At 55.7% G+C, this 23,371-nt stretch overlaps 1 protein-coding gene across 1 annotated transcript in view; it reads right to left on the minus strand.

Annotated features, from left to right (window-relative positions):
- The window catches only part of PKNOX2 (PBX/knotted 1 homeobox 2), a 242,198-nt gene extending 220,447 nt beyond the window's left edge, over positions 1-21,751 (minus strand). Inside the window, exon 1 of the mRNA XM_045860322.1 lies at positions 21,654-21,751. The gene's annotated coding sequence lies outside the window, so the exon portion shown is untranslated. The remainder of the gene's footprint in view (positions 1-21,653) is intronic.
- Positions 21,752-23,371: the final 1,620 nt, after the last annotated feature.

Here is a 23,371-nt window from a genome sequence, read left to right on the forward strand (position 1 = left end):
GAAAACAAGGACTCAACTTACAGCTCAGGAAACGCACCGCACACAGCTAGCTTCCTCTGAATGCCTGCACATCGCCTCCTACACTCGTTTTCATTGCCTCGCCTCTGAATGAGAGTGGGGACGATACCAGCCTGTCTCCAGGGGCTGTGGTAGGATCAAATGAGGTAATAAAAGTGCCAACATAGTAGGAACTTAGCAAATGTTAGGGTTTTAGCTCAGCTGACATTTTAACAGTGCAATTAGCGCTGCCATGAAATTGGTGTTTTCTAATTAGTGGGTGTTTTCTGTGCTCTGGACTCTCTGCTGTAAATGTGTGCACCCAAACTCACAGGCTGAAATCCTAATCCCCAGTGCGATGGTGTTTGGAAGCAGGGCCTCTGGGGTATAACGTGGTCATGAGGGTGGGACCCTCATGAATGGGATTAGTGCCCTCATGAGAGATGACCCAGAGAGCTTCCCCACCCCTTCTGCCATGTCAACAAGACAGCAAGAAGCCAACTGTCTACAAAGCAGTAAATGGTCCCTCAACAGACACACCAGATCTGACAGTGCCTTGATCTTGGACTTCCCAGCATCCAGAACTGTGAGAAATGTATTTATGTTGTTTATAAGCTAGGCAGTCTATAGTAATTTGTTATATCGGCCCAAACGAAGTAAGTCATTCTCCTTCATTTTTTTTGTTGAGCTATAAAACAAATGGTTGCCCTCACCCCCTCCTGACCCAGGACCCTAGGAGTGGCCCATCATCCAAAGGGCAATAGGCAGCTAACATCATACTCGACGGTGAGAGACTAAAAGCTTTCTCCCTGAGATCAGAAGCCAGACAAGACGCCCACTGGCAGCACTGCTGTTCAATACTGACTGGAACTTTTAGTCAGAGAAACGAAGCAAGAAAAAGAAACAGAAGGCATCCAAATTGGAAAGGAAGAAGTAAAATAATTTCTGTTTGTAGATGACATGATGCTACATACAGAAAGTCCCTACAAATCTACAAGAAAGCAAACAGAACTAGTAAGCGAATTCAGCAAAGTCGTAGGGTGCAAGATCACATGTAAAAACCTGACGTTTCTATACACTAGCAACGCACCACCTGAAAAGGAAACTTAAAAAGCAATTCCATTTACAATCGCATCTGAAAGGATAAAATGCCTAGGAATATGTGTAACTAAGAAAACGAAAGACTTGTTCACTAAGAATTCAAAAACATTGCTGAGAGAATTAGCGGGGACCTAAGTGAGTGGAAACACATCGGTGCTCGTGGACGGGCAGACCCGACATTGTTACAATGTCAATACCACCTACAGCGACCACAGATTCGAGGCAGCCCTACCGCCCTGCTCTGGACAACTGGGTTTCCACACACAAAAGCAAGAAGCCAAACGTCTACTTCACACCAATATAAAAATTAATTCAAAACAAGTCACGATCTAGGTATAAGAGCTAGTGTCATAAAACTTCAGAAAAAAACATGGGGATAAATCTTCAGGACCATGGATGTGGCAATGATTCCTAGATGTGTCCCCAAAAGTATAAGCAAAAAAAAACAAACAAACATAAATTTGTCTTTATTAAAATTAAAAACTTTTGTTCTTCAAAAGACATTATCAAGAGAGTAAAGAGACAATCTATAGAATGGTAGAAAATATTCGCAAATCACGTTTCTGATGAAGGTTTAACTTCCAGGGTGCACAAGGAACTCCTGCAACTCAACAACGAAAACAACCCAATTTAAAAATGGGCAAAGCACTTGAGTAGATGTCTATCTACAGAAAATACACAAATGGCCGACAAGCACAGGAAAAGATGCTCGACATCATCAGTCATCAGGGAAATGCACATCAAAACCACATTGAGATACTACTCCATAGCTACAAGAATGGCTACAATTTAAAAAGAAAAACAGAAAATAACAAGTGTTGACAAGGATATGAAGAAATTGGAACCTTTGTGCTTTGCTGATATGAATGTAAAATGGTGCAGCCACAATGAAAATCACTCTGGCAGTTTCTCATAAAGGTGAATATGGAATTACCGTATGACCCAGCAATTCAACTCCTAGGAACGTACCCAAAAAACTGAAAAGGGGGACTCAGACAGATATTTGTACACCAGCATTCACTGCAGCATTATTCACAATTGCTCACACATGGAAGCAACCCAAGTATCCATCAACAGAAAAATGGATAAATAAAATACAGTACATACATATAATGGAATATTATTCAGCCATGAAAAGGGATGGAATTCTTAGATATGCTACAACACAGGTGAACCTTGAAAACAAGCTAAATGAATAGACACAAAAAAGCAAGCATATTACAATTGCACTTTTATGAAATATCTAGAATAAGCAAACTCATAGGCACAGAAAATCGATGAGAGGTTACTAGGAGCTGAAGTGAGGGCGGGGGAGGGGGTTACTGCTTAATGGTTTCAGAGTTTCCGCTGGGGTAATGAAAAAGATTTAGAAGTAGATACAGTGCTGTTGGCACAACACTGTGAATACAGTTAAAACCACTGAATTGTGCACTTAAAGATGGTTACAATGGCAATTTTTATTATATATTTTAGCACACTATGAAAGGACAGTGGAAAGATAGGGTATAATTATTTAATTTCCCATGTATGACTAAACTGAACCAGAGAGCCTAATTAAAGAAGAAAATGTATTTCTTTCAAGCTTGAACTCAACAGCTGTAAATGCACACGGGCTTTGGGACAGCTCTGCTCAGCTGCGGCCTGGGGCCCCGGCACAGAGGACACTGAACAAAGTCCCGGAAGGAAGGACCAGGGGTGCCACCTGTTTTCTTCCAAGGTTCCCACAAATAGAGTGGGACTCCCCCAAAATGCATTCACTGGACAAACGTTTATCTGGTACGTATTACGCGCCAAGTGCTGCACACACAGCGGAAAACAGTGAGTAGTAACCTGGCTGAGAACCTGAACCTGGCCGGTCCTCTGAGATCTGAGAAGTGGCCTGGAGCCCTGGGCTGTGCTCATCCGTCAGGAGGATGTCTTTGTCACAGTTTGTTTCGGGTTTCGAGTGAAAGCACTGTGTGGATGGCGAGGCACGACCCAGGAGTGAGACAGTGCTGTTGCTGTTACCACTACGCTAGGGACTTACTAGGTCTTCCTGGAAGAATCAGCCTGGCTGGCCGGCACCCAGCTTGAGGCCAGGGAAAGCAATCAGAAGCTTCCTGACTCCAGAGTGTGGGGAGGAGAGGCCCCAAGGACAGGGAACACATCAACAGGCGCAAAGTTCCGGGGGCTAAGGTGTCTACCCCACAGGGAACCCAGAACTGCGGGCCCCTGTCTCCCCTGCAGTGGCTGGCTCTCCCCCTTCCAGGCCGCTTGGCTCAAAGCCCTACCACAAAGTGGGGTCTTCGCTCACCAGCTTTCCACACACACGCCCTTGTTTAGGGTTCCCCCCACTCTGCCTCGTCAGTCCTACCCAACCGTCAAGGCCTGGCACCTGCAAGACAGGATTTCTAACAGAAAAAGTTCAAATGCAGGTGGGCCTGGGTTCTGATCCAGCCTTACCAGCTGTGTGACCCGGGCCTCTGCCACACGTCAAAATGGGGCTAGACAGACCCCCGTCCCGAGCCCACTGTCAGGCAGTGCGTGTCTGGGGTTCGGCACGCCGCCCACTCCCTCCATTAAGTCCCTCCTGGTCCCTCCAGCCGCCCTGATGTCCCCTTCCTTCAAGAGCCTCCCTCTTCCCAGTCAGTGTCTCTCATCTGGCAGTGACCCCCTGCATCCTGCAACGTCTCGGGGTAACCCACTCTGGTGTGTACCATGTGATCCTCCACAGTAGGGTGACTTGCACGCCAACCGGAAGCTCCTTCATGTAGAGGCCAAATCTTATCCCCTTCGGTTGCCCTCCATGGTGGCCAGCGCACAGTAGGTGTTAATAAACTAAAGCATATTTGAGCAAACGGAGGGTCCCCAGGCAACAGAGGAAAACCCCACAGGAAACAGACACATCCAGCTCTGAGGAAGGGCCCATTCATGCCCTCTGCTCTGGATGAAACCATGCGCTGCCCACGCTGGCACTTAATGAACACTCCATTCACTGCTCGAGTTAAGTCTGCGGATGCCCCAGCTCATTAAGGTCAATTGTAGTGCGGCTAATCCAGGGAAAACAGTTGGTCTGAAGAAAATCGCCTCATTTTATAAATTAGGATGTCTCTGAAAATGATTTTATCTTCTCAGTTTCATTTGAACATTAAGAAGAGTCCATGTAAAATCATTAATGTTTAAAAAAAAGAGTCACCATCCCGCGAGCACCCCTCCTGCTCCACTGGGGAGAGGCGGCCCAGGAGCAGGCTACAGTGGCCGAGCGGAGCTGGCCAGGAATTCCAATGTGTCACCCATCCTCCACAAAGCAGACGACCTGCGGTCAGAACACAGGCCTGCTGCATGGGTCCCCAGTTCCTCGGAGCTCCAAGGACCCCCCACCCAGCCTGATGGGCCAGCAGGCCATGCGGACCTGGGGTGGCTCCAACCATGGGCGGAGCCTCAGGTGGGTCACAACTTCCCTGTCCTCAAGGTGCCCATCTGAGAGGAGGCCAAAGTGGACTAGAGGCCCCTCAACAGCCCTCCTGCACGTTGCATTGTTTCCAGTGAGACTTCCTGTTTCCGGGAAGTCAGAGGAGTCGGGGAAAGGCGAAGAGACACGTGGAGAGCCCAGGGGTCTGCCCGTCAGCTCAGCCTCCAGGGCAGGGAATACAGCAGGTCGCCCATCCCTCTCCATCTCTCGTCCACAAAAATAAGCCCTTCACGGGCCCCTCTCCGGAGCTGCTGCCAGGCCAGGACTCGGCCACTCGCAGCCCATGCTCAGCTAGCGTGGAGAAGCTGGAGAAAACCTTTCCCAGCCTGGCCTCTCTGGGAGAAGGAAGCAGCTACTTCTTCCATCCCAGCCCAACACTGGGAATAAAAGTGGTGGCTCAGAGGGCTTAGCCTGCCATGTGTAACACCTACCGTGGGCTGGGAGCTCTGTGTGCCTCAGGCCCTGGGAGTGTCGACACAGCCCCGTGGTGGGGTTCTCAGAGTCCCCATTTTTACAATTGAGGACACAGAGACGCAGGTTAAGATGCTTGGCCAAGGCCAAGCTGACAGTGCATGGCAGATGTGGGACTTGAACTCTGGTCTGCCTGAAGCCAAAGACTTTTATCTTTCAACTAAGCCTTCCATGGACTCCTACTGTTGGGAGATTCAGAAGCCAAATGGAGGGAACAAGGGGATGGCCACTAGCAGGTGCGGGAGCCCCGGTCCCACGACGTCCTCTCCCTCCTGACTGACTCATAGGGTGACCAGCTGGCCCAAGTTGCCTTGGACCGGGGGGCTCCCCAGACATGGGACTTTCAGCACCCAAACCAGCACAGTCCTGGGCAAACCCAGAGGATCGACCACCCTGTGACTGAGGCTTCCTTGAGCTTTGTGGTTCTCCAGAAAAAAAAAAATGTATTTTCAGAGTGCAGACATAATCGAGGGGCACTATCAGTGACTCCTACTCTGAATGGAAGAGCAGCTTTAGTCCTCTCCCCCAGCACAGTGCCACAGGGCCAGGTCCCACAAAGAAATCTTCTCTCGGTGTCCCCGCTCCAGGCCCAGGCCAAGAGTGGCCACTCTAGGCTGAGCTGGGCGCAAAGGGTGACAGGAGTGAAGTAAGACACCGCCCATCAGGTGCTCACTACATTCCCGCAGAGGGAGATTATCAGCCTGTTTACCGACGGAACAGCTACAGACTTGGAGGCGTTCAGAGGATCTTCGTAGAAGTTCCCCAAATGTTAAAGAAGTTGAATCCTAAGTGTCTCACCTAGGAGAGAATCTAGGCAGAGGCCCCATGACACGAGCCCATGGGAACCTGCTTCTGTGGGGTGGGGTTGCTCCCCCAGCCCGCTCTGGGAAGCTGGGAGAGGAACCCCCTCCTGTCTGTCACTTCCGAGCATACGCATCAAGGCAGGAGGGCACTTGTCCCTACCACTCCGAACCACTGTCCCTTCCATCTGGCCATCCAAACACTCCTCTTCTGATTTAGGCAGTACCTCCTCCAGGAAGCCATCCCTGACTACTCCAGCCTGCAGTGGAACCGTCTCCCCTGACCTCACACTGCCCTCCCATGATGCATCCTCCATTCTCGCCTTGGGCTCTTTATTATTTAACTTAACGAATAAGAGGGTGAACCCAGGTGACAGATCCCCTGAGCTCAAATCCTGGCTCCCTCACACACTAGCTTTGAAAGGGTGGCTCCCCGTCTCCATGCCACAGGTTATACAAATAAACAGGAAAGAGGCAGGGCATCCATCCACCCGAAAGAGTGGTCCTGAGACTCAAATGAGTTAATAGGCATGAAAGTGTTTAGAAAGTGCCTGGTACACAGTAAGCACTCAGTACGTGTTTGCTATTACTATTATTTTGATATTGATATTAGCGAAGTACCTGCCTAGCTAGACTCAAATTTCCTGGCATGCGGGACCCGAAATGGATGCTTCTCTGTGTCAGTCCCCACGGTAGGCAGACGCACTGAGTAGGAGCTGCACACGCCTTTCCTGTGGTGGAGCCTTTGCAGACACCGGCAGCTCCTCATCTCACCGCCGAGGGACGGGAGAGATGCACGTCTGCCTGCCAGAGACCACCAGCCACCCTTTCCAACACCCCTCAGGTCACCCGAAAATGTCTCCCAGGAGCTCAGCAGCAGCAGCAGCAGCAGCAGCAGAGATCTAGGAATGAAATTACAGCTGCTCAGGCCATGGGCCCCCAGGGACAGAATTCAAGGAAGCCAGAGCCCTCAGGCCATCCCCCAACCCCCAGCTGGGAGGCACAAAGCAAAGCCCCCAGGGGCTGTGTCCTGCAGAGAACCCAGATCTGCGCAGAGAGAGTTCTCTTGCGAGTCCCAGGGGCCTCCGTTCTCGTTCCGACCCTGTGCTCTGTGATCTTCCCCAAACCCCTTGACCTCTCTGGGCCCCTGGTTACTCAGATGTTAAATGACCAGTTAGTCAAAGACCAATTACTTAGTTCCTTCCAATCCTGACTCACACTGAGTCAGTTTCAGAGAAAGAGAAAAAGAGAAAATGAACCTAACAAATAATTTCACAAGCAACTTGCTCCCCACAAACATACCCCAGGCTTTTTCGACATGCAAGCACTGTTCTGGGTTATAGTTCTGGAAAAAAAAAAAAAGACAAAATTGGTTAATTATTGGAGGGAAATAAAGGGGACCAGGGAGAGCCAGGGCTGGGAGAAAGGGGGTTTCATTTTAGATGCGGCCCTCAGAGAAGGCCTTACTGGGGCGGGGAGCATGGGTTGATCTCTAGAGCAACCAAGAGCCCCCCAGGCGGACACTTGGAGGAAGTGCTCCACCCAGAGGCGGCAGCAGACCACCCTGTTCCAGACACCACAGGGAAGTCTGGCGTGAGTGAGCGGGGAAGGTAGCCACGGGAGTGGAACTAGGAGGCAGAGACGCAGCCATGGTAATGACTTTGGCTTGTGTTCAGTTATACATTCAAGTCATGAAGGCTTTCACACAAACAGCTTTGACACTGCTCACTTCCAGGATGAAGGCAAAGCTCCTTCTCCGTGTGTCCGTCTGTCCTCCCCTCTCTCCGCCCCATGGCCTGCGACCTGGTTCACGACTGTTACCACGGCTTGTTGGGAAGCAGGAAATGACAGCTTGGAGATACCCGATCGCCCTTCCAGGTCTATAGCCCAGCGCGGGCCTGGTCCGCACTTTGGAACCTCAGGCAGGCTCTCCCACCGCTCCGGGAGGTCCGGCCCTCCAGAGTCAGACCCAGGCTGTCCCGCTGGGATCAGCCCTGGCCCTGTCACTCTGCCCAGCCCCCTTGCCACCTGTCAACCCCTGCTTCTCTCCCCAGGCCCTCACACCTGCCGTTCCCCCTGCTGGAACACCCTTCCCTCCTGTCCTTCCTCACTTCCGTCTACTCTCCCCCCAGGTCCCAGATCAGACACCACTTTCTCAGAGAGACTTCCCCGCTCTCTCGAAATAAAAGCTTCCTGTTAAGCGTTCTCCTGGGTTCGTGCTCCTCCCGTCAACATTCTGATGACACTTGCATGCTCATATGTATTTGTACGGTTGTTAAAAATCAGTGCCTCTCTACTCCACCTGACTGCAGACCCTGTCAGGACGGAGGCCTTGTCTGGTTTCGCTCACCTTTCTACCCCAGGAACAGGACAGCGCCCGGCACACCCTCGGGCACCTAAAAACCTGAAGGACACGGTTGAATGAAAGGATGAGTGCACGTCCCAGGCCTTCTGGGGCACAAGGTGGGGCCAGCTCGGGGCTCTTGGGTGGGCTCTGCGGGTGTGGCGAGAGCCGTGAGCCAGGCAGGGAGGGGGCAGGGCTGGGAGGGGAAAGGACCAGAGCCCACACAGCCCCTGAGCCCAGGCAGGCGCTTTACACAAATTATCCCATTTCATTGTCATGGCCGCCACGAACTGAGAATTACTATCCCATCTTACAGCCAAGAGAGCTAAAGCTCAGAAAGGAGGTTTCTATACACGTGTCTGTAGCCCTGACCAGTGTGGCTCCGTTGGCTGGATGTCGTCCCACAAAGCAAAGCGTCACCGGTTTGATTCCCCATCAGGGCACAGCCTGGGTTGTGGGTTTGGCCCCTGGTTGGGGCGCATGAGAGGCAGCCAATCGATGCTTCGCTCTCACGTCAATGTCTCTCTTCCTCTCTTCCTCCCTCCCTTCCCCTCTCTCTAAAAACAAATAAAACATAAATGCATCTGCAGTCGCACTTAGTCTTTCTGATGCCACGGTCTATGCTCTTTCTGCTCTGCCCCAACTGCCCTCGCTCGGGCAGTTTCTAATCCAGCTCTGCCCTTGATCTCCTGTGTGACCTTAAGCAAGTTTCTGACCCTCTCTGAGCTTCAGTTTTCTTATATATGAAATGCAGAGGTTGGAGTAGATGCCCCATGTTCTGTCCACTTCTGCGATTCCGTGACTTTAAGACTCTATGCTTCTAATTGTACGAAAACAATAATGGGCACTGCAGCACCTAACTAGATGTCAACCACACCGTAGACACTCCATAGATGCTCACTTCCTCCCCCTCCTTCCCTTCATCCGTTCCTCTTTCCCTCTCCCCTTCCCAACTCGCCGTTTCAGAGAATCTCTGCTCCACAACCCTCGTGGAGGCCGCCCATGCTGCCCTGGTCCTTCCAGGGACCCACAGCCCCACCTCCCTGCTGCCCAGGAACCCCGCCTGGCTCTGGCGTTGACGCCCCCCAGCCTGCAGTGCCCTCAGACAGCCATTCCAGCTGTGCTCCCCAGAGAGGCTCAGGGTCTTCCTGCAGCCTGGCCCCTCCTGCATCCTGAAGGGGCACTTGGTCTCTGTCCAGCACTGTGGGGACAGAGGAGGAAGCGACAGGAAGGGGACTCACATACACTGAGTACCTCCAGAGGCCAGGAGCTGGACCAGGCCGTTTGCTGGCTGTCTCGTTTAATCCCTGCACAGAGCCATTGTTGCCCCCGCTTCACAGAAGGGAAGGGACTAAACGAGGGTCAAAGCGGTTGAGAAATCACACATCCAGCCCTGCCGGTCGGGCCCTGGGCAGACACCCTCGGCCAGCCTGGGGACCTGCACCTCAGCCCAGGACCCTTTCTGCCCCTGCGGCCCTGCCCTCGAGAGCACCTTTCTTTCCATATCCGTGTAACTTTGGATTCACACCCAGCGACTGAAGTCCATTAAACTCTCTGGCCACCTCCCTCGTGCCTCTCCTCACCGCCTCCTCCCAAGTACCAGGCTGCAAACTATTCACAAACTGTCCCCAGAGCCTCTGAAGGGATGGCATGGCTGTGGCCACCGCACCGAGGAAGCCACGTTGAGAAGTTGATTCCGTCCCATCTGGAGGACAGGACTGGTCACCGATAAACCCCATCCTCCAGCCGGCACTGGGAAAGAGGGGTGAGCCTTTCCCTCCCAGCTCCCAGCTGCTGCACATGAGAGCAACCCAGAACCCAGACTCGGGGAAGATGTGAACGTGACTGTCTCCAAGCACCCCCAGACGTGACTGGGGCCCTGGCTGGGGCTGCAGGAAGAGTGGAGAAGGGTGCCTGCCTTTTCTAAAGGCTCCTCTGGAAAGCCACACCCTCAAAGGAGGACAGCGGTGGGCTGGGGGAGCAGGGGGTGTGGGAACAGCGTCGGCTGTGCTCTGACAAGCAGCCTGGACAGGAAACACAGGTGAGAGCAAAAAACCCCTGGCGGGATTTCCTGTGGCCCACTGTCCTCTTCTTGCCTGCTCTGTCCTTGTCTGGGATGGAAGCCCCGGGGATGGCAGGGGTGGCCAGCTCTCCCCTGGGAGGGGCCTCACTTGAGGACCAGAACTCCAGGGGGCCCTCCGAGACCACCAGAGGGGGTTGCATTCCCCAGCTATGTTCTCATGACCTCCTGGGCTCCTCCATGGTTCTTGTCCTGGTTTCACAAATTACCTACAGAGCTTGAGCTCCCGCCTCCCCTGCAGACCGTGAACTCTACTGGAGCCCAGCTGGAGAGCTCACAACCGTGTGCCCAGCACTTCCACCACGGCCAACACACAGAAGGCGCTCAGGAGACATTGACTGAACACACGTTACCAGCAGGGAAGAACCCAAGGCATGGTCAGGCTGATGGGACACGGCAGGGGCCACCCCCGCACCCCAGGCTCTGGTGGCCCCTGCACTGCATGAGGTGGGAAACATTATCGAGGACAACCATTGGCACATAGTAGGCACACAGGTCAGGTTTGTGGGCTCTCTGCCAGGATCTGGAAAACCCGCCGGGGGTATGGCGCACACCCGGCCTCGAGGCAGTGGTGGCCCGTCAGGCTCTCGCCCGTAAAGGAGCTGTCAGCACTGCGAGCACGTGCTCTGCTTTAATCTAAGCAGAGTCACAGCGTTGGTGTTGACCGATTTTCTCCCCAGTAGTACAGGCCAGACCCCGTGTAGGTGCTTTCATTTGCGTGTGTGTAGCGTTCATGACACATTCGCACCCACTAACTCTCCACAGCCCGGACAGCATCACGACCACCGTTCACTGATGAGGAAAGCGGGGCCAGCTTCCCAGGCCATCCAGCCAGCGTCCGGCTGAGTCAAGACTCACGCCCCAGCCTTCGGCTTGTCCTGCGCTGGCCAGCCCCAGGAACCCGGGTCACACCACCGGCGCCCTGCACAGCCCAGGGCCCTGGACCTTACACGGGGCCCTGTGTGTGGTGGAGTACCGGGTCAGGGGCGGCAGCGGGATGGAGAAGGCAAGCAACAAGGAATCCGGAAACCTGCCCCCAAACAGACACCTCCTGTGAGCAAGCAGCAAGCTGGGCTGGAAAGACCACTGGGCCCAGGACCACACAGGGCCAGCCGGGTTGACCATGGGCAGCTCTCTCACCTCTCTGAGCCTCACTGGATAAAACAGAGGCAAGAGCCCCTCCACACACAGGGCCCAGCCCACAGCAAAGGAGCCTGCAATGCGTGATCTTATTCTGCTACCCAAAAACCACAGAGCTCAGCAAAATCCTTCTCCCTCAGTCTGTGGGTGAGCTGTGGTGGCTGCCCCTCCCAGAGAAAGTGCAGGTCCGCGTGGTCAGGCAGGGCCCCAGCCCAGGGCCTGTGCAGGAGCGGGGAGCCTCTCCTCTGCCCTGCCCTGCCCCAGCTAATGGCACTCCCCAGAGCACAGAGTTCTCCTTCCACTGCCTCCCTTGCAAGTCCAAGGAGACGACTGACAAGTCCTCCAGGGGAGCAGAGGTCCGGCTTGGGAAGGGGCTTTCCTGACCATCTGCAAGTCAGCAGGAGACAGCAGTCTCACCTCGTTGCTGCTAAGAGGCTCTGCTGGATGGGGGTGCCCTCCCGAGGAGAGCTGTGCTGGAGCAAGGAGCAAGCCGCTGTCCCTGAGCATGGCCTCCAGGGCAGGTTGGGGGAGGCCACAACGCTCCTGGGCTCTCTTCCGGGTCACATCACAGTGAGGAGTAGCCTAGGGGACGGCTGTCCCCGGGAGTCCAGCCCTTTCAGAGAGGTGTCCTGGGGGCAGGGCCAGAAGAGGGGCTCCCACAGGGCAGCAGAGCAAGACCAGCACTTCCACGTGGGCCACGTGAGAGCAGCAGCACTGAACGCCCACCACCGGGCTCTCCTGCCCCACTGCTGTCCCCGTGGTCCTCCTGAGGCCCAGGGGACTCAGAAGGGTCCCTCCAACCAAGAGCTCTCCCACCCCCTGCAGTCGATTAAGCGAGGCCCGTGGCCACTGCAGCCACACCTTCCCTTGGGTGTAGGGCCGCACACCTAAGCAGAGTGAGACAGGCCTTAGCACCGCTGGGCTAGTCGTCCCTTGGTCTCCAGATCTGTGGTGCTCAGTGGTCTGGGCCACGCACTGCAGCGCGTAGTCACAGACTGTAGACCCAGGGAGGGGCCTTGGGGTAACCTGGTCTAACTTCCTGGTAACATAAAATGACAATGCTGCAATCCAAGGAAGTTACGAGAGTGTCAGAGTCACACAGCTTTTCCTGGTGGCATGATCTGTTCAGGCTCCAAATGAGACAGTGTGGCTCTGAAGGAAAGAGGCCCTGACCCCACACAGCCCACGAATGGTCATGCATTGCACCGCGGGCTCAGGCCATGCTGGTGACAGGAAAGCAAGCACCTCGGGCACCGCGGGCCCTGGGCACAAAACCTGAGTCTCTGGACCTCTCTTGCCTCTGACCTGGAAGTAGAACCCACGATCTATAGGGAATATGGCCTCCTCAAGGAGAGGCGCAGTCCTGCACCCCCATGGCTTAGCAGGGGCGTTGGGATAGAGCAGTGCCCAGTGGCAGCAAGCCAAATGAGGGAGGCCAGTTAGCAGAACCTCTGGGGGTGGGGCTCGCTGCCCCCACCGTGCCACCCTGGAATCAGTGAGACGGTGCCCACCCCACACCTCCTCAGAGTCAGCAGGCCCCTACGAATGGGCTGAATGTCCCTCGGTGTCTGTCAGGACTGTGAGTGGGTTGGCCATGGGTGTCAAGCCCTGGGGACTCTCTCCTCCCCCCAGGCCCCTTACAGCTCAGCTGGCAGACGGAGGCAGGAAGGCCGCAGGGCCGCTCTGTCACCAACAGCCACTGCCATCGCTACACCTCCCTGCCCCTACATCCACCGCCACCTCTCCGTCTTTGCACTGGCCACTGGAGGCTTTGTGGGAGTGAAAAAGTAGATCTTCTAGGTTTAGGTTTCCTTAACACCCGGAAACTTTGCCCAGAGTTTGCCAGACAAAGGTGTGGGTGATGGGGGAGATGTGCTTTGGCTCCTTTAAGGAGACTCTCAGGAGAGACCTGGGTGGACCTCGGGGCAGAGCAGCCCTCCGAGCTCAGCACGGCACTGGCTCTGTCCCCCAAAGGCCAGAGAAAAAGCCATGGCTGTCCCAGGTGGACCTGGGCCTCCTTAATTACAGGGCTTCCCCCTCAAAAGGGCGGACACACGGCGCCCCCTTCCTGGCCCCCACACGGGCGCCGCTCTCAGAGCCTCAGCTCCTCTCATCTGTAAAATGCTGGAACCACACCCCTTCACCTGCTCCAGAGCTGACCAGAGACCAGAGGAGCGGGCCCCTGAGAATGTGTTTTTTATTAGGAAAGAAAAGTCATATCCACCATGAGCTTGCCACGTGCCAAGCACTTTTAGGTCATTTCTTCAATACTCCCATGTGCTCTGTATTATTATTGTTATTATTATTATTATTATTATTATTCTGGCTATATAGCTTAGAAAACTGAGACTCAGAGACGTTAGATGATGTGCCCAAGGACACACAGCTGAGTAGTAGCAGAACCAGGGGCAGAATGGAGACTCCGACATGAAAGCCTGTGTTCCTTCTCCCAGCACCACACTGTCCACAAAAGAAGCCAACGTCGCTTTTCAGGAAGAGGCCGGTGAGTTTTCAGACTACAAATGCCGCCCTGGTGGAGCCAACCCCTGCTGCCAGGACACGCCCTTTCGCCCCAGGAACTCCAGTCAAAGCCAACCCACTCTACCGCCCTGGGGCCCACCACACGAGCCCAGGGCACCTCACCCTGGCCAGCATGCCTCTGCAGCTGTGTGCAGTCAGGACGCCCGCCTGGGGGTGCTGCTGGGGGTGGGGGTCAATGACCCCTCGGACATACCACAATACAATTAGGAGGAGAAAGGGGGCTTCTGAGAGCAACTTCAAGCTCCTCATTGGGTCGGCGAGGAAACTGACGCCCAGGGAAGGCACATCCCTTGTGGAAGGTCGCACACAGCCAGGGTCTGACATGCAGTCCCAAGCCGGGTACTCTCCACCATCCCCACCTCTCTGACATCAGTGAGCTCCGGGCCCTGAGCCGGCCGGGTTTGGACCTCTGATGTCCGAGCCCACTCTCTTGGCTCAGGAAAAGCGGGGAGAGTCGAGAGCGAGAGCGGTGGGCTGGTATCAGGAAAGGAGTTAGAGTGCCTCATGCGCTGCCATTGGCCTAAGCCCTAACCCTGGAGAAGGCTACATGAAAACCCACCCGGGAATTCCTCCATGCAGGGCAGAGGCCAGGCCTCACAGGGGGCCCCAGTGGTTTCCCCGAGGCAGGGGTGGCCCAGGTGGCCCCCAGGCATGCTCAGAGAGGGCTGAACTCTTCACCCTGGTTCTGCTTGGCCCCCAGCACTCCCAGGAGCACTGCTGAAGCTCATCTCCCCTAAAAGTCTCCCTGCCCCCGCACTCCCTGTCCCTCTGCGGCACCCAATCCCACCCATGCCTCTTCTGGTTTACGACAATCCATGTGCCTTTTTTCAGGCACCTCCGATGTGTCACCTCCGATGTGTCTGTGTGTTCCCCCACCCCCTGAGGACAGGTCTATTTCTGCCACAGCCCTGCCGGGTGTGCACACCATAGGCGGCACCAGGCCACAACGTGACCAGCTGTTTGTCCACCACTTGCTGATGGTGCCAATGACCTGCAAAAGGGCCAGGCCACGTCCTAGGGAAGCAAAAAGGAAGGGGAGTGGTAAGCTGGGTAGGCCAGCCACTGGCTCTTCAGTCCAAAAGGACAGGGAGGGGGAGACCCATGGCCGAACCTCTCTTGTGTGCCAGGCACTATGCTGGGAGCTTTACAAACGCTCGCTCCACAGTCCCGCGAGCTTTATACTTTCATTTCCCACTTTCCAAGGGGGAAACTGAATCAGAGATGTTGAACAACCTGTCTAAATTCGTCTGATTACCAACTAGCAGAGGCAGGCTCTCGAGGCAGTTTGTCTGATGCTCACTAAGCCTGGACCCCACTCTGTCTGCCAGCAGGCCAGCGACTCGTGGTTACATGGAGGGGGGCTTCCATTTGCTGCTGCTGCTGCTGCTGCTGCTGCTGCTGCTGCTGGATCCTCGATGCGCAGGACTGCGCCCGGCACACCGCTGACACACTGAACACTTGCTGAGTGAGGGTACACCGTGCTGCCCCTCGTCAGCAGGCCAGGACAAGGCTTGTGATTCCAGGTTCCTGGGCCCTGTTTCCAGGAACCTCAGACAACTCTTTGTTCCTTTGCCACCTAGAAAGGTCCCCCATGTATGCAAGTTCCTCCAAAGGCCTGGTGAAGGGTGGATGGATTCACTAGGCCTAAGATGGGACTGGAGTCCCACTCCCGCGTAAGCTGAGCTCGAGAGACTAGACCCTAACGAGGTGGGGAGTTTAGATGTCCTCAGGGCTCTGGGACCTGCTGATTCTGGGCCACTCTTTGGCTCCTCCCCATCCCTGGGGCTCCCTCAGACCCCCGCTGCCTTGTCTGAGCTGTACTGGAATTGGCCACATTCCTATTAAGCAGAGAAACTAACAATTACGCCACCCACCCCAGCTCCATCGGAACCCTCACAGTCTGCTCCGGGGCCCCAGGGCCAGCTGCTTTTCTCCACATTCCAGCCAAAAATAATACGAGAACGAAGCTGTTTGGTGGAGACTTAATCTAATCTTCATTGCTTCAGTTTTAAAATATCCTGCCTGGTTTAGGGTTTCTTATTACACGCAGGGATGTGTTTTTAGTGAGATAGGTCTTAGCAGAAACGTCCTTCGTGTAATTAGAAACCCAGGCAGGCAGGGCCTGCGGCGAGGCTTCCAAGCCAAACAGCAGGTCCCCTGAAGACAACGCGTCTGCAGCGAGTCCTCCTCAGTCGTCCAGGGCTCCGTGCTCCCTCGCTCCCCGGGGATCTGGTAGAAGGCCTGGGCCTTCCCACTCTCACACATTGTCTCAGCAAGCCAGTTGCTCCTTCCACCTTCAGGCGGGCTCTTCCTCCCAGTAGGAATAGAGACGAAGATGCCGCCTGAGACTGCAGGAGGAGGCTATGGAGAGGAAAAAATTACCCCAAGAAGTCCCCATAGACGAGGGAGAATTAAAGGCAAGCCTTCCCCTGGAGCCACGTCTCCGGAACCAAGGCCGGCTCTGAAACATCAGGGGCGGCAATGGAAGGAGTGTCCGAGTGCATACATTTTCATGTAAGTGCCAGGAGTAACTTCTCGGGCTTCTCTGGCCCAGAATCTACTGGGACCTGCCAGCATGGAGGCTGCTGAGGGAGGGTCAAGCAGCGGCTAGCTCTGGCCCGGGGCCCATCCCCCAGCACACCCTCCCGGATGTCACACACCAGTTGGTGCTCAGGCCTCTTCTTCCCCATGGCACAGAGAAGGGGCTGGATTTCTGACAGGTCAGACTCTGTGTTCATCTGATGCATGAAAGCCATTCCAGGTAGCACCACTGGCAGAGAGCATGCCGGTTCCCCCAGTGCGGCAACTTAACTGTCCCTCCTGATAAAGTGCAGGTGGTTTTTGGAATCACAGCAGGGTTTTCAAATTCTAGGATGTAAAGAAAGGCAGGAGTCAACCCTTTCGCCCAAGTCTCAGGATTCCTGAGAATCACGAGGGAAGGCTGCGGGACCAGACGGGGCCAGAAAACACACTGAAGACTGCAGTGCTGCTCAGAAGCCTTCCCTCTCCCGAGCCCTTTGTTGCTTAGAGTCCACCCAGCAGATTCGTGCAGGGGTCACTCCTCGGAGCCCCAGGAGCGATTCCTGCCAGGCACTCACTTTGCAGATGGAGAAACCGAGACCCAGAATCCAAACGACTGGCTGGAGCACTGTAGTCAGGCAGTAACGGGGTGTAAAGCTGCCCGGCCCCCAAATTTCAGCCTGAACACTAGCTCAGCACGATGACCTGCCAGCCTTGATTAGCTCCTTCCTCCGTTCCCACCAGGTATTCGATTTAATTAAATTAGCTGATCCCCACTGCAACGAGCTGGCCAAGCAGCCTGGCCAGAACCCAGCCTGTGTGGCTCCTCCCTCTAAATTCTGCTTCTCAATAGAATTCAGTCTTCAATAAGTCACGAGTGTCACGTGAAGTGTTTCGTACAAAGTGTGGCACGGTGGCGGGGCTCAAGGCTAGTGGTGGCTCACCATAATTTGCTTGCATCCTCTCCACACTCCGATCTGCGTTTGAGCAGACGCCCTGGTTCCCATGCCATCACCTCTAGCAATTGCATCACACGTTTATATATATCTCAGCATCGCAGGCCTGGTGCCACCCAGCATAGGAAAAGGAAAACTTAGAACAGCATTTCTCACCTTCCCCAAACTAATTTAGAAAATGTGCTCCAAATTAAATAAATGGGGAACAAAAGTCTGAAACTGGAGATAGAATTGGTGGGGGGGGGGAGGGTGCTAAATAAATAGCATGGAAATCTTGCAACATGCGGGAAGCCTATAAATTTTATAGGTTGTTTCTTTAATAAAAACAAATTCAATTGCTAACAACACAGTATTATTAAGCCACTAACATTTAAAAATCTAATTTGGTCTGCTCCGCACTGTTCAGGGGCGCGTGGCATTCACCCAGAGTAAGGAAGGCGAGTTGATGGGGTGGGGTTGGTTTCTAAACCAGGCTAATAGAAGCCCCTTTAAAACTCAGCCTTTTTGCTTTCTAGGCATGCCTTGGTCCCTAATGAGTTACAGCCCCTGCTTGAAGATGGACATGGCAGAAAGAAATTCAACACACACTCCGGTGTACCCATAAACATCAAGGCCGAGGGAGAAGAGGTGTGTTTCCAGTTAAGCCAGAACTCCATGAATTCAAGATTCTCCACTCACAAGACAGTAATTCTCCTTATTTCATCACTAACTTACTTCAAATGTGTTTATACAATTTATTGCTACTGAACTTCCAGGCAACTGGTGTAGAGTTAATGAAACCCAGCTTGGAGAAGCTTTGAACAACTAACCGCAGTCTAAATGGTTATGACACGCGGTCGAAGCCGCAGCCCGGGCCCGCTGCAGTTTGTGTGTTCGGGCCCAGTCAGAAAACGCTGTCATCTCACCTCCTGTGCCAGAGAGATTGGAAAAGGGAAAAGTGCTGAAAAATAGCTTTCCACATTTCTCCTCAAGGTTTCCAGACTTTCTCCCTGACATTTTAACACATCCATCTTACTAAAAGCAAGGCAAAGCCCCTCCCCCGGTGCCCAAGTAAATATTTTAGTTGCAGTTTGATTTGGCAGCCAGTCGAAATCCTGAAATCCAGTTGGAGTTTAATTGAATAGGGTCAGACCTGTGTAGAGCAATGTTGAGGAGGGATGTGGGGGGAGGCACTAAGCAACACGTCAAGTCAGACTCCGCGAAAGTCCAGAATGCGAGAAAAGAATGTGCAGACGACACCGGACCGGAAAAGGAACAAACTCGACGTGCTGCATCACTTGGACATTGGTGTTTATTAACCCTCGTTGTCAAAGGGCGTCCTGCCCCTGCTCGCCGCTGTGGGGACTCCAGGAGCCTCTCTTTACGAACAGGCCCCTTTTGGGAGAGTAAAGGGGAGGTACTGGACTCATCATGGCCCCACAATAAAAGCCCCTTTTGAAAGCAGCACTTTCATTAACTTAAAGCAATCTACAGACTTAAAAGCAGAGAGCAGTAAACTCCCAGTAAGGACCATAAAACAGCCGGCCGCGAGTTCGGTGCACTTCAGTGCAATTTGCACGAGGCATTTTACTGTGAGCGGTGGCCGGCCCATCTCTCTCCAGTAACCCCCTGCCCCTTTTTCTAAACAGCTTCTCTTTCTCTCGGCTTTCAAGCTTTCGGAGCTCACAAAGGGGAGGCGGGGACGGGAGTCTCCGCAGGGTCACGGCTCCCTCCTGCACTCAGGCTCGCGGCGGGAGAGAGTGCAAGAATTCCAAGCCTGCAGAACAACAGCGTGGAGCTCCGCGGCGGGCAGTCGCCGCGCCCCGGGCCGCTGCAGCGGCTCGTGGGTCGCGCGTCTTCTGCGCCCCGGAAGCACGGTCTCGCAGCTCCCGAGGGGCGCGACGGGTGCGAGAGGTTGAGCTCCAGATTGTGAGGAGGAAATTTCAAACCTCCTTCCAGCGCCCTCCCCCCCGCCACTCCCCGCCCCAACACACTGCTTCCCCAGTTGGCCAGAGGGGCAGCCTCCCTCCGCGGTCCGGACTTCTCTCCCTGCCCGGAGCTAGGCCCGAGCCTGAGTGGAGGGTGCAGCTCGAGTAGGAGATCGAGAGTCCAGAAACAGGAGACCCTCCCTTCCCCCAAGGTCCCGAGGCCTCGAGAAGGCCAGGATGGCAGAGTAAACGGGAAGTCTACGGGTTAGACTTCACAGAATTTCTGCTTTTGTGTTTGAACACCATCATTTTCTCCGTGTGCAGGAGGGGGTCACCTAAAGCCGTCCACAGCGCGAAGCTTTAGGCTTCCACCAGTTGGAGAGCATTTGATATCTGAGAAGTTAACACGCTGGAGAAATCCGGGGACAAGGGGGTGAGGGTAGGAGACCCTGAGATCCCCACTCTCCCAGGCGAAACGTCGCTCCCGCGGCACCTCGAGTGGGCTTCGGGACCCGGCCGCGGTGCCTGAGGGTCCACAGCCAGCGAGTAAAGTCAGAGTGCTCGAGTTCGACCCCTCCCGGCCCTCGGCCGCAGTCCAGACTTCCCCGGGCGCAACGCGGCTCCTCGCTGCTGGAGCTCCGGCGCAGGCCGCGGCGCCTGCGGACAACCGAACCCAGCCCGATGCGCTGCGCCCGCAGACGACCGAGCGACTCCCGAGGCCTGAAGAGCCGCCACGGTCCTCGGATCCACCTCGACCCTGCGAGGCTGCCCTGTCGCTCCACCCAGAACGCCCCTCCGATCTGTCCGCTTCCTGGAATCTTCCTCCTAGGACCAGGTCCTGTGCGCCTCGAGTCCTCTCTCCCAAAGCCTCTTTCCGGGAGAAGCAGCAGAAATCCGGGACTCGCCTGCCGTGACTCGGATCCACTACTTCCATCGCCTCCCTTGGTGCTTTTCCACCCACGGAGCGTGGGGAACAGCGCGCACGACCATTCCCAAATTTCAAAAGCCTCAACCCCGATAAAAAGCCGTAGTCCTTTGCCTAAATCCTAAAGAGAGCCACCCGTTCCTCCGTCTCCAGCCTCAGATGAACTCCAGGCCCCCAACGCCCACCCCCAGCCCCCTGCTCTGGCGGGGCTGTGATTCCACCCTGAAACTACTCGGTGGCCCTTCAGTCACTCTTCTGAAATCAGCCCGGACCCTACCACCCAAACTCCAGCGGGGCCCGACCCCGAGCCCTAGATCAGGGCCGATGCACCACCATCCCAGCCCTGCCGCACTCCCGGCCCGAGCCCAGGTCGCCCTGCCGCGCGGGCACCTCTGAGACCCCGGAAAGGAAGCCCGCTTCGCCCGTTTCTTCCTCTGGTTCTGCAGCGGGGAAAGCCCGCACACCTAACCCGAAAGAGCCGCAAACTTTGCGGCAGACCCAAGACCCTGCCCATTGACCTTTGCTTTCCGTCCCCTCTTTTACGAACTCGTGCCAGGAGGACTAGATCCAGGAGGGCTCCTCACTCTCAAATCTCGCAGGGGGCCCCAGGCATCCCTCACCTCACCAAGGACTCCCAAAAATCCGCCCAAAGCCCACAACCCTACAAATCATCGCTCCTGGGGGGCTGGGGCCCCTAAACTGGCCCCGGGGGCTCCAGCTTCCCTGACTCGTGTTCCGAAGTCCCCTCCGATCCGCCGGCGAACCCCATTCGCCCAGGCCGGACGTGGCGGTGGCTCGGACTTCAGTCGCCCGGCACGAGTCTGGGGCTGCTCCCGCTTCCAGCTGCTCAAAGGCAGCCTCAGGGTGGCAGCGCCCGCGGCGCCCGCCCAAAGGGCGCCCGAAGCCGGGAGAAAGCGAACCTGCAGCCGGCCTCGCCGTAGGATCGCCCGGCCCCGACCAGCCCGCGCCGGGCTCCGGCCAACGCGCCTGTCCCTGCTCTAGGTCCCCGGCGCAGCTCCCCGCCCGTCCGCGACAGGGCCTCGGGGCCGGCGGTCCGCCTCCCGCGCGCGGACAATGCGCGCCCGGCCCCTGTCCTAAAGGGCTAGGCAGCGGCCACCGCGGGGCTGCGCGCCGGGAGCCGGGCGCCGGACCGCCTCCTCCCCAGCCTCGCCCCGCTCCGCGTCCGCCGGCGCTTCCCCAGCTTCTCTCTGCGCGCTCCCTCCCCGCTCCCTGCTCCCTCCTCCCTGCCGCCTCCCTCTCTCCTCCCGCTGCCTCCCTCGCTCGCTCTCCTCCTCGCCCTGTCGCAATGAATAATACTCCGGCTTGGGGACCGGAATAAAACACGCGCGCTCCGAGGCAGCCGCCCGCAGCCGCGCCGCCTGCAGAAGCGGCTCTGACATGGAAATGAATGACAGCTTACCTGATGCCAATCTTCATCAGACTGACACCGGCGTGACAACACAGCCTATACTTCCCAGCACCGCTCAGGACGTCAGCGCTCAGGGACCCGCCCCCGCCCCCCCACCTCCCCTCTCCCCACTCCCCTCTCCCCACCCCCACCACCCCACCCGCTCCGGCCCGCCGCTTTCCCGGCCGAGGAGCCGCCGGAGTGTCTCCCTCTGCTGGAGGCTTTTCTGAGACTCCGGGTCAGGGCCTGCTCCTGTCGCGGGCGCGCGCAGAGCCGCGCCGGGCAGGAAGCTTCAGCCCGAACGGTGGCCTCGGACGTGGGAACGCGGCGGACCCCGCAACCTCGGGAAAACAGCCCCGTCCCCTGTGCCAAGCCCTTCCGAGCACACCGCCCGGACAGAGCTCTGAGACACCCCCTGCTGAGCGGACGGAGACGAGGACAACAGGAGAACCCCCCGAAATCACAAAACTTAAAACTGGCAAGAAATCCTTACTTCCATCTTCACTCCGTCCCCCGCCCCCACCCTATTCCTGCCAGGCTGGCCTCATTTTTATGATTGCATTTGAATAATTCTTGTTACCCTTGCCCCAGAAAAGGTGTTCAGACGAAACTCCGGTTAGTTATTCCTATTCTCAAGAGCTTTTCTGCCGTGGGCTTCCTGGGGCGTTTGGGTCACAGAGGGAGAGGCTGTGTGATGGGCTGGGGCGGAGGGAGAGATGAAAGGGGGCAGAGGCTTTGTCAGTAAATCACCTCTCTGCAAATACCAGGCGAGCCTGTGCTCTGCACCGCTGTTTTCATTCTAAAAAGTCCCAGGGTCCTGGGGGGTCGGGTTGTTGAATGTGAAGGGAGACCAGCTGGGCTGTTTCAGCCTGGGCCCGCTGGGGTGGCTTCGGCTACTTGGGGGAGGACATTAATCTAAGTGCCTTCTCAGAGGAAGGCCAGGGCAAGCACTCCACAGAGATCACAGTGCTGCTGAGCCTTGGTGCCGGCACCTACGGATGCTGGCTGGCTGGCTGGCTGGCTCCACAACTCAGCACATGGCCCCCTGCATAAAGGGGCTGGAGGGCCCTTTCTGCCTCCCTGAAATTTGCTCTTGGCTCCCCATAGAGGAGCCATTTCAGCCACAGTCAGGCGGCCATTGATCCTCTGACCTCAGAGCAGGCAGGGGGCCCGGGGAAAGCCCAGACAAAGACACTGATGGAAGCAAGGAGGCAGAGAGTGAAACCCAAGCTGGCCAGGTTTTCTGTAAAGAATCTGACCCCAGGAGCTGGGGGCGGCCCCTTCCCTCCTTCCAGGCTTCTGGGTGACTCCTCATCTGCCCCCGTCCCGGGCAGGGTTTTGAGCCATTAGCATTTTATGGCTCAGAGGAGACAACTGTGGCCTTTTTAGCATCACAGCCCCGATACACTGATAACACTGTTTGCCCCAATCCTCCCAGTCCCCCAAGTTTCAAACTCCGAAGTTGCCTGGGGAAGAAACTCTTCCCTGAGAGCCTCCATTAGAGAGGAAGCTGATTCCTCTCACCTTCACGAAGAATCTCCAAAGACTTCACTGGGTGGATTTATGTCACCCCAGCCTCTGATCTGTGGTCAGAGACTCTGGCTGCTGACAGCATAATCGCTATTATATATTATACATTGTATAATAATAATGAATGCACTTGCCCTTTTTATGTGGTACAGAAGCAGCCAGTCCCTCCAACCCAAAGGCTGGAGGTCAGGCTGCTGGAA

This window comes from Phyllostomus hastatus, unplaced genomic scaffold (assembly GCF_019186645.2).
Source record: "Phyllostomus hastatus isolate PE091 unplaced genomic scaffold, TTU_PhHast_1.1 phas_scaffold_193, whole genome shotgun sequence".
Taxonomy (NCBI): Eukaryota; Metazoa; Chordata; class Mammalia; order Chiroptera; family Phyllostomidae; genus Phyllostomus; species Phyllostomus hastatus.